This window comes from Schistocerca americana, chromosome 3 (genome assembly GCF_021461395.2).
Source record: "Schistocerca americana isolate TAMUIC-IGC-003095 chromosome 3, iqSchAmer2.1, whole genome shotgun sequence".
NCBI classification, from domain to species: Eukaryota; Metazoa; Arthropoda; class Insecta; order Orthoptera; family Acrididae; genus Schistocerca; species Schistocerca americana.
Window position 1 is genome coordinate 950,215,216 of NC_060121.1, and position 10,740 is coordinate 950,225,955.

Genomic DNA, 10,740 nt, shown 5'->3' on the forward strand with positions numbered 1-10,740 from the left:
TAATCAAGCATGGCTAGAGGACAAATGTAAGGATGTAGAGGCTTACCTCACTAGGGGTAAGATAGATACTGCCTACAGGAAAATTAAAGAGACCTTTGGAGAAAAGAGAACCACTTGTACTGCGTGAAGAGTTTGACAGAGCACTGAAAGACCTAAGCCGAAACAAGGCCCCGGGAGTAGACAACATTCCGTTAGAACTACTGACAGCCTTGGGAGAGCCAGTCCTTACAAAACTCTACCATCTTGTGAGCAAAATGTATGAGACTGGCGAAATACCCTCAGACTTCAAGACGAATGTAATAATTCCAATCCCAAATAAAGCAGGCGTTGACAAATGTGAAAATTACCAAACTGTCAGTTTATTAAGCCACGGCTGCAAAATACTAACGCGAATTCTATACAGACGAATGGAAAAACTGGTAGAAGCCGACCTCGGGGAAGATCAGTTTGGATTCCGTAGAAATATGGGAACACGTGAGGCAATACTGACCCTACGACTTATCTTAGAAGCTAGATTAAGAAAAGGCAAACCTACGTTTCTAACATTTGTAGACTTAGAGAAAGCTTTTGACAATGTTGACTGGAATAATCTCTTTCAAATTCTAAAGATGGCAGGGGTAAAATACAGGGAGCGAAAGGCTATTTGCAATTTGTACAGAAACCAGATGGCAGTTATAAGAGTCGAGGGACATGAAAGGGAAGCAGTGGTTGGGAAGGGAGTGAGACAGGGTTGTAGCCTCTCCCCGATGTTATTCAATCTGTATATTGGGCAAGCAGTAAAGGAAACAAAAGAAAAATTTGGAGTAGGTATTAAAATCAATGGAGAAGAAATAAAAACTTTAAGGTTCGCCGATGACATTGTAATTCTGTCAGAGACAGCAAAGGACTTGGAAGAGCAGTTGAACGGAATGGACAGTGTCTTGAAAGGAGGATATAAGATGAACATCAACAAAAGCAAAATGAGAATAATGGAATGTAGTCGAATTAAGTCGGGCGATGCTGAGGGAATTAGATTAGGAAGTGAGACAAAGTAGTAAATGAGTTTTGCTATTTGGGAAGCAAAGTTACTGATGATGGTCGAAGTAGAGAGGATATAAAATGTAGACTGGCAATGGCAAGGAAAGCGTTTCTGAAGAAGAGAAATTTGTTAACATCGAGTATAGATTTAAATGTCAGGAAGTCGTTTCTGAAAGTATATGTATGGAGTGTAGCCATGTATGGAAGTGAAACATGGACGATAGATAGTTTGGACAAGAAGAGAATAGAAGCCTTTGAAATGTGGTGCTACAGAAGAATGCTGTAGATTAGATGGGTAGGTCGCGTAACTAATGAGGAAGTATTGAATAGGTTTGGGGAGAAGAGGAGTTTGTGGCACAACTTGACAAGAAGAAGGGATCAGTTGGTAGGACATGTTCTGAGGCATCAAGGGATCACCAATTTAGTATTGGAGGGCAGCGTGGAGGGTAAAAATCGTAGAGGGAGACCAAGAGATGAATACACTAAACAGATTCAGAAGGATGTAGGCTGCAGTACGTATTGGGAGATGAAGAAGCTTGCACAGGATAGAGTGGCGTGGAGAGCTGCATCAAACCAGTCTCAGGACTGAAAACCTCAACAACAACATCAATAAACTTATAATAGAACTATTACAATACTTATTTACAATGAACACATTACTACACTGAAATGGTGTAGAAGTTAGATTATATGTAAAAGTTGGTTCTACTGAGAAATTAATCAATGGAGTAGAAGGAGTTGGCCACCAATAAATCTTTTAGGCTTCTCTTACACTGAATTTCATTGCTATTTCGCGATGGTGTTTGACAGTTTAGAACGGGGCAACCACATTTCGGAGAGGCCGCTCCATCGTGCGAGGTATCACCTTAGGCCAGAAAATAGTGGATTTTATTTGTACTTTTTACCTTTTCGGTGTATACATGACTTATTTATTTATTCCGGTATGAACGGTTTTCTCTGCAACTTCACCCTATTTCGACTAGTTCTGGCTATTCTCAATTCGAACCACCATCAGGTCACCACTAATAGATATTTTCTACAGTAAGCAGAACTATGTCTGAAAGTCGAGATCCTTCGTACGTAAGAACTTGCAGATGTGCATTATACTGCAACGTCAACTAAAGTAAGGTTTCGGAACACCTAGTTATACCAACTTTAATTACTTTTTCCAGGATGTGTATTGTGCGTTCGCTGAATTCAATTTAAGTGGCGAAAATAGTGCTTTCTAAATTCCTCATTTGAATTTTAGCAAACACCAAGTTCGTATTTTATATAATGTATTTTTTAAAGTGCATGTCTTTAAGCTGTTCTTTCATACAAAGATTACTTTTTCCAGGATGTGTATTGTGCGTTCGCTGAATTCAATTTAAGTGGCGAAAATAGTGCTTTCTAAATTCCTCATTTGAATTTGGTTGTTTAAAGTTCGAAATGAATTCTCGCGTCTCAATAGGAAGTAAGTGTCATAGTTTGGTAGTTGATGTAACGCGGCTGCTACATCATTGAAGAGGGGACACTCGTAAACCACGTGGTCGGGAGTACCCTCCGATGCGCCACAGTCTCACGCAGGCGTAGCACTCCTCCGAAACCGACATAAATATGTCGGCAAGGGCCCATGACCAGTGAGAAAATGGAAGTCCCCGAGTTGGCTCAAAGTACTTCATACCTAACCGTTCTTTCAAGTCTGGTAAAAGTTGAAATGTTATTCGGCCAGTATCATCAGCTTCCCATGATTCCCACCATACCTCCTCGCCTCTTCTCCTAATCGCACTCTTATCCCCAAGGTGAACGCCCGGAAAGTCCCCTGTTTTTCCGATGTCCCCTTTCTTGGCCCATAACCATGCTGCTTGCTCTGTAATTTTGCTGTCAAGAGGACAGAGCCCCATTATAACTAACAGGGCCCCACCTGGAGATATCCTGTAGGGCCCCACTGACCTTAATATCATTTTCCTCTGCACCTTTTTCACTATCTTGGGGGACAGCACCCTCGTGAGCCTGTGCTCGCAAGCCGCGCCACTGTTGATGTTAATATGCTCTTATGATGTAGTTTTATCAGATGAGGGGGAAGATGGAATCCTATATGACCAATGGAGATAAGGTTATTGAGTACTTGTGGGGCTCTTTGGGTTACGGCTTCGATGTGCTTTCCAAAGTTCCGACTTCCATCAGTGATGACTCCCAAGTAGAGCGCCCCGCGTCGCCGATGAACTGGCGAGCCCTCAATTCTCACTGTGGGGTTCCTTACGAGTTGTCCTTTTACCAAAATATATGTTGACTTATTCGGTGATATTGTTATTTTTGTATTCCGGCACCACAGTTGTAGTTTTTCCATGGCCCTTTCTATCTTAGACTCAATATCTTCGCTGCTACGGCCGCCAACAAACGGGAGGAGGTCATCTGCGTAGGCTGTCACCTCTAGCACCTCTCCGCTCTGTTGTAGGCTGTCCAATAGTGGCACCATGTGGATTTCGCAGAACAGGGGCCTAACACGGAAAGCTCCTCAGACAACCGCATAGCCGCCCTGGACACTCTTTCTCCCGTAAACAGGAGGAGAGCGAAGGCCGCCACAGGTGGTCGAAGTCGCCACTGATGTCCAACATGATGCCACCTGCGTACTTGTACGGGGCTGAGTCACAGACCTCGGTAGCCAGGGTGATTGCGTAAATTGCCGACTGCCCAGGCCTAAACCCGTGCTGCCTGTTACTCATCCCTCGCAGCACACGGTGTGCAGCCAGTCTGTCAGCCAACAATTTCTCAAGTAATTTCCCAAACAAGTCCAATAAACAAATTGGTCCGTATGATTTAGTTTCAATCGGGTTTTTGCCGAATCCTTTCTTTATAATTACAACGTTTGCAACTTTCCATATTTTCGTGAATTTTTGCTGCCTAAGGCTCTCGTTGAATAGTTGGGTGAGTGGTGTTACCTGCTGAGGGGCTAAGAATTGCACCTCCTCCGCCACAATGCCCTCGGACCCAGAGGCTTTCCCTCTCTTTAGCGATTTTATGTGGGCAGCCACCTCCTCTTCAGAAAAGGGGTATACTGCCTTATCATTGGTGTATCTAACGAGATCGTCATTTCTCAATTGGCGCCGGCTTTCGGTTTCCCCATACGCACTGTAGTCAGGCAGCAGGGACAGGAGGAGGACCTCAGCAGTTTCCTGCCAGGATTCCATCATCCCGTCCCCATGCCTGACTGTTGATATAGCCATTGAAGAGCGGATGTTTTCTCTTACTAGCTTGTAGGGTACTCCCCATGGGTCTATAGCCAACTGATGTATTACATAGCTTTCCCAGCTCCATACACTTCCCGCCCAAAGTTCGTTTTGGAAGCTCTCCTTTGCCTCCCGGTACTGCTGCAACCATCGTTGCCCTTCCCACCAGACGACACTGCGCTAGTAGTGCTGACTCAGCATTATGACAGACCGACCCATATCCTCTAGTTCGGCTGACCATGGTGACGGAGAGGCCTCCATGGCCTTCCTCCTACACTTATGCTCATAAATTAAGGATAATTGCAGAATGTGGTGCCACACAACGTGGCACTACACAAAACTGGCGCTAATAGCATAGGCACATAGGGAACACACACGACACAGGTATGTAAGTCCACGGTATTGGTGATAAGTTGAAGAAACCGTCCCGAAACACATGTGCTACAAAACGCCACTGTTTCCTGCGCATGTACCCCGACATCAATAGGGGATATGATCACCATGCACACGTATACAGGCCGCACAACAGGTTGGCAGCTGCTGGGTTATAGCCTTCCATTCTTGCACCACTGCCTGTCGGAGCTCCTGAAGTGTCGTTGGGGTTTGAAGACATGCAGCGATACCTCAACCGAGAGCGTCCCCGACGTGCTCGATGGGGTTTAGGTCTGGAGAACAGGCAGGCCACTCCATTCGGCTGATATCTTCTGTTTCAAGGTACTCCTCCACGATAGCAGCTCGATGAGACAGCGCGTTATCATCCACCAGGAGGAAGGAGGGACCCACAGCACCACTGAAAAGGCGGAGATACTGGTGCAAAATGACGTCCCGATACACCTGACCTGTTACAGCTCCTCTGTCACAGACACGCAAGGGTGTACGTGCACCAATCATAATCCAACCCCACACCATCAAACCACGACCTACCCCCACTCCACACAATCAAACCAAGAGCTCCATACAGGTCCCTTTCAAGAACATTAAGGGGTTGGTATCTGGTTCCTGATTCACGCCAGATGAAAACCTGGCAAGAATCGCTGTTCAGACTATACCTGGACTCGTCTGTGAACATAACCAGGGACCACTGTTCCGATGATCATGTCCTGTGTTCTTGACACCAGTCTTTGCGGGCTCTCCTGAGACCAGGGCTCAGTGGAATGCACCTTGCAAGTCTTCAAATGGTTCAAATGGCTCTGACTACTATGAGACTTAACATCTGCGGTCATCAGTCCTCTAGAACTTAGAACTACTTAAATCCAGCGAACCCACGGACGTCACACATATTCATGCCAGAGGCAGGATTGGAACCTGCGACCGTAGCGGACGCGCGGATCCAGCCTGAGGCGCCTAGAACCGCTCGGCCACAACGGCTGGCTTTGCAGGTCTCCGGGCGAATAAACCATGTCTGTTCAGTCGTCTGTAGCCTGTGTATCTGGAGACAACTGTTCCAGTGGCTGCCGGTAAGGTCTCGAGCAAGGCATCCTGCAGTACTCCGTGGCTGTCTGCGGTCACCGATGGTGAGATATCGGTCTTCTTGTGGTGTTGTACACTGTGAACGTCCCGTAGTGTAGCGCCTGGACACGTTTCCTGTCTGCGGGAATCGTTGCCATAATCTTGAGATCACACTTTGTGGCACACGGAGGGCCCGTGCTACGGCCTGCTGTGTTTGACCAGCCTCCAGTCGCCCTAGTATTCTACCCCTCATAACGTCATCAGTATGTGTTCTTTGCGTCATTTTCAATACACTGTCACCATTAGCACGTCTGAAAACGTCTGGACACTTACTCACAGCACCGTACTACGACATGCACTAACACACCTTTGCGTATGTGGACTGTTGCCAGCGCCACCGTGCGACGACCGCAGGTCAAATGCACCGCATGGTCAAAACCCCGAGGTGATTTAAACCCGCAAACCGCCCACCAGAGCGTTGTTTCACAAGGTATCAGCATTATCCTTAATTTATGAACATGAGTGTATACACTTTTACTGTAAATACACATTATACTTTTTCAATGCCTTGGTCTCCATTGCTTTTTGCATCGTCATATCGATGATTTCTACTAATTATTTTCCCTTTTAGAGATAGTTTTCCACCCCAAGAACGAGAGGGCTTTCCGAGACTCTTTCACTTCCTCAGTCCTCTTTGACAAGGTTGTTCGCAGAATAATGTCGACTTCTTGTACCACAAGTCTAGCTTCGTAACATGTAGTGAAAATTAAGATAGATAAAGCTTAGAATGTAAGGTCTCCCTGCCAGCAAAGTCACAAAAAAACCAATGCCAAGCCAGGAAATGCATGAGGGTTGCCGAGCGGAGTGGCCGCGCAGTTACAGGAGTCATGTCACGGATTGCGCGGCTCTCCCGCCGGAGGTTCGAGTCCTCCCTCGGACATGGGTGTATGGCCGGCATCTGTGGCCGAGCGGTTCTAGGCGCTCCAGTCTAGAGCCGCACGACCGCTACGGTCGCAGGTTCGAATCCTGCTTCGGGCATGGATGTGTGTGATGTCCTTAGGTTGGTTAGGTTTAAGTAGCTTCTAAGTTACAGGGGACTGATGACCTCAGATGTTAAGTCCCATAGTGCTCAGAACCATTTGAACCACATGGGTGTATGTGTGTTGTTTATAGCATAAGTTAGTTAAGTAGTGCTTAAGTCTAGGGACCGATGACCTCAGCGGTTTGGTCTCTTAGAAATTCACACACACACACACACACACACAAACACACACACACACACACACACACACACACATACACACACGAGGGTTATTCGACTGTGAAAAGAGACCACGGAACGGAAATATACAGAAGACTATCGGGAGGGTTGAACCTAGTATCATCCGAATACCACTCTGGTGCCTTAAGAATTGATCGACCTGTCTCACTAACATTAAAAGTACAAAATATTGTGCATGGTGCTTGTACAAATCCTTGTTAAAAGCGAGAAACACGCTGGCACAGTTCTAGATGGCATAACGCGATTAAAAACGGTGTGTACTGTATAGTGTTAGCAAGTTACGTAATAACTATGGGGGACTTAAAATCTCCAAGTTTTCAGTCTAGATACTCAGCGTAGAAACAGTGGGTCAACAGTGTATAATTTCTCGCTTCATCTTTCAAGAATTGTTTGTAGTATCGATTCATGCATGTGGAATTGTAATGGACAATGGTTTAAGAAATGACGTGAGAGTACATTTCCACGGAAACCACGCTTTGCATTGTCATGTTTCTATATAAGAGCAGACGCAGGGAAGTTTAGGCAGTGTTTTGGAGACGGGTCACTACAAGCAGACAGAACGAAGGAGAAGCGTACATACGTGGACGACGCCGTCACCGCGTACAAGTCACTGGAAGTGCAAAAGCTTTGGGGGTGACGGCGTCGATGAAGTAAGCGAACTATACGAAGGTACGCCCTCGTATCTGATTGCGTACGAGCTCCTACGACTTGTGGTAAATTTTTGTTCACGTAATCTCTTTTTTTTTCCAGAGTTTTGGATTTACTGGAGTGCAACGACGATGCCGCCGCCGTATACAAGTCGCTGGAAGCACAAAAGCTGGAGAGATGGCGGTGTCGAAGCCGATTCGGAGGTATGTCGCCGTGTCTGAGCTCATACGAGCTCCCGCGACTCGCAGTAAACTCTTGCTCACGAACACACTTTTGTTTCAGAGTTTTGGATTTATTTAGCACAACGACGATGCCGCCGCCGAGTACGAATCTCTGGAAACGCAAAAGCTAGGGAGGCGGCGGCGTCGAAGCTCTTTGCTAACGATATATGTCGTGGTGTCTGAGCACATTCGAGCTCCCACGACTCGCACTAAAGTGACGCTCACATAGGCCTACTCTTCGTTTTCATTCAGAGCCTTGCCTTGTAAGACGAAGGTATGCCGTGGTGTCCGAGGACATACGAACTCTCACGACTTGTGCTAAATTTTTGCTCATGTTCTCTCTTTTTTTTCCCAGAGTTTTGGGTTTGAGTACAACGACGATACCGCCGCTGTGTACAAATCGCAATTGCTGGGAAGGCGGCGGCCTCGAAGCTTTTTACGAACGATATGAAGATTTGTCGCGGCGCCTGAGCACATGAGTCTCCGCGACTCGCACTAAACTATTGCTCATGTACTCTCGTTTTTGTTTTAGATTCTTGGATTTGTGTATGACGAAGACGCCGCTGCCATCACCTTCGCCGCCGCCGTGTGCAAGTCGCTGGAAGCGCAAAGCTGAGGAGGGGGCGGCATCGAAGCTATTTGCGAACGACGCGGAAGTACGCCGTGGTGGCTGACATCTTACACCATTACAACACTCAAGTCGCGCTGGGATGGTGGGAGACCAACCTAACAGCTGTACCTGACGGGGGTAGATGATAATGGGTGCGGGCTGAATTTCTGGACTCAATACTAATGCACTTGTAAATGAAACAAAATAAAATTATACGGAAATAAGTAACCGATTTTGTTTGCTGTACTGGTAGACATACAGAAACATACACATATAGAAATATACACCAGAGCCGCAAAAATTTTTCACTAGTTTGAATCTAATAATTTCTACTGGAATAGCAAAAGTAATCCCCCACACCCACCCCCGCCGTAAACTAAAAAATACCTGATACTCATAATTTCTACTAGACTAACAAAAGTAATCTCCCTTAACCTCCAGCCCATACAGGTAGAAGCGGAGCAAACGTGTCGCTTCCATACTTAAGGCTCACATAATTCATATGGCTCACATAAATGGGTCACATAATGGCGTTGACAGCGCATGCGACGACGAAAAAACGCACTACGCTGGGCAACTCTGACATCCACAGCAAGGGTATTTTTTTTCCATAGTGTGGAGCTGAGTCTCATTCGCGGCCAGTATTCCTGGAGACACAGAATTGCACACAGAATTCTGCAGTCAGTGGCACCAGCCAGCAGAGCGGGCTGCAGAGTTACACCGCCACTAGAAGAGAGTTATCATGTTATGGGTGATGAGACACTACGGTATCAGAGCAAATGAAAAGGTCGACTTTCGCTAAGAGGACGATTCAGCATGGCACGAACGTATGTCCAAGTTCTGTAAACTGCTATAACGAGTAGAAGAAGCGACTATGCAGACATAATGCAGAACATTCGTGCACCGCAGTGGTACACCTTCATCATGCATCACAGGAAAATGTTATAGTGGATGCATCACAGGAAAATCTTAGTCATAGTCATTTTCGTCTCCTCCTTAATCACGGGATAGAATGCAGCACCTCATGCAGTACCACTGTCGTGTATGCATGGATGCGCGTGTAATTTAGAAGAATATGTTGCCTATTTACAGGCACTCACGGCTTTAACACCATTTGAATTCGATAATTACTGGAAACTTTCCCCTTGAGATCAGACAAATCTGTGAAATACACAGTTGATTTTAGTTGCCTATACGCAGACCCTTATGTTTTTTCCTTTCCGACCCTTCGTGCGAAGAACTTTGGCCTCCCTCTTTCCCACCACTCACCCGGGCACACTCTCTTTCTCTTGGTTATGACATTAAGAAGCGGAATGCGAAAGGATGAAAGCTTCCGTTAAAGAGCTCTAAGTGAAATCAGCGATTTATGGAAAAACCTGGCCGTAATATTATTAGATTTCTTTATCACATCATCGTTACAATTAACCACGATAGGCAGTTGTTCTAAAGCATACAGAAATTTCATTTCAGTACTTGTGTTTCGATGATTTAATCTTTTTAAAATAAGAGCCATTATTCTGTGAAAAACCTGACGTGATACAACAAAAAGAAAGTATTTTTCGAAATCTATACTGATTGTAGAACATCTGCATTTGAGAAATCATTTGCCAAAAATTTCCAAATGTAAGCTCGCCTAATCTTCGTCTCTAAGAAGTCTGTAGCCCTACCCCGTATCGGTGCAGAAGTGTGGTGCCCAGCAACGACACCAGGGAGCTCGAGGACGCTTCAAACAGCGAGGTATCAGACGTGTGATAAAAAGGCCAGAGCTCAGAAGCTTATCTGCCGTGTAAGGTGGGGTAATGACGTCACATTGGCATCAAATTTCACCAGAATGCTGCTCAGCGCCACAGTGGACGTGTCACACGATGGGATGGTCGTAACACCCCCTCATCCCCTCTCTTGACGCCTCTCCGATGGAGATCAAAATGGTGACACCTGGTGTTGAAATCACGCAGTTTATTTACGAGTGGTCATATAAAAATGACTTTTTAAAAAATAATATCAATATTTATATATGTGTTTGGAGAGAGAGAGAGAGAGAGAGAGAGAGAGATTGATTTTTGATTGAGATTTTTACTTTTAGTCGTATCTGGTAACTGAATTTTGGTTGCTGCCTCCTTGAATGATCAGCTTCTGCACCAGTTGTTGACATATTGTACTTTGGAGGAAGTTATTGTTCATTAAGGTTTAAAATACGACTCTGTTAGTTACTTGGCCGTATTGCGGATAGCTTTGAGCCCAAGTTTTCGTAGCTTTTAATACCTAAGGGACCACTGTTGTAGGTAAGTAATATCAAACAGCAAT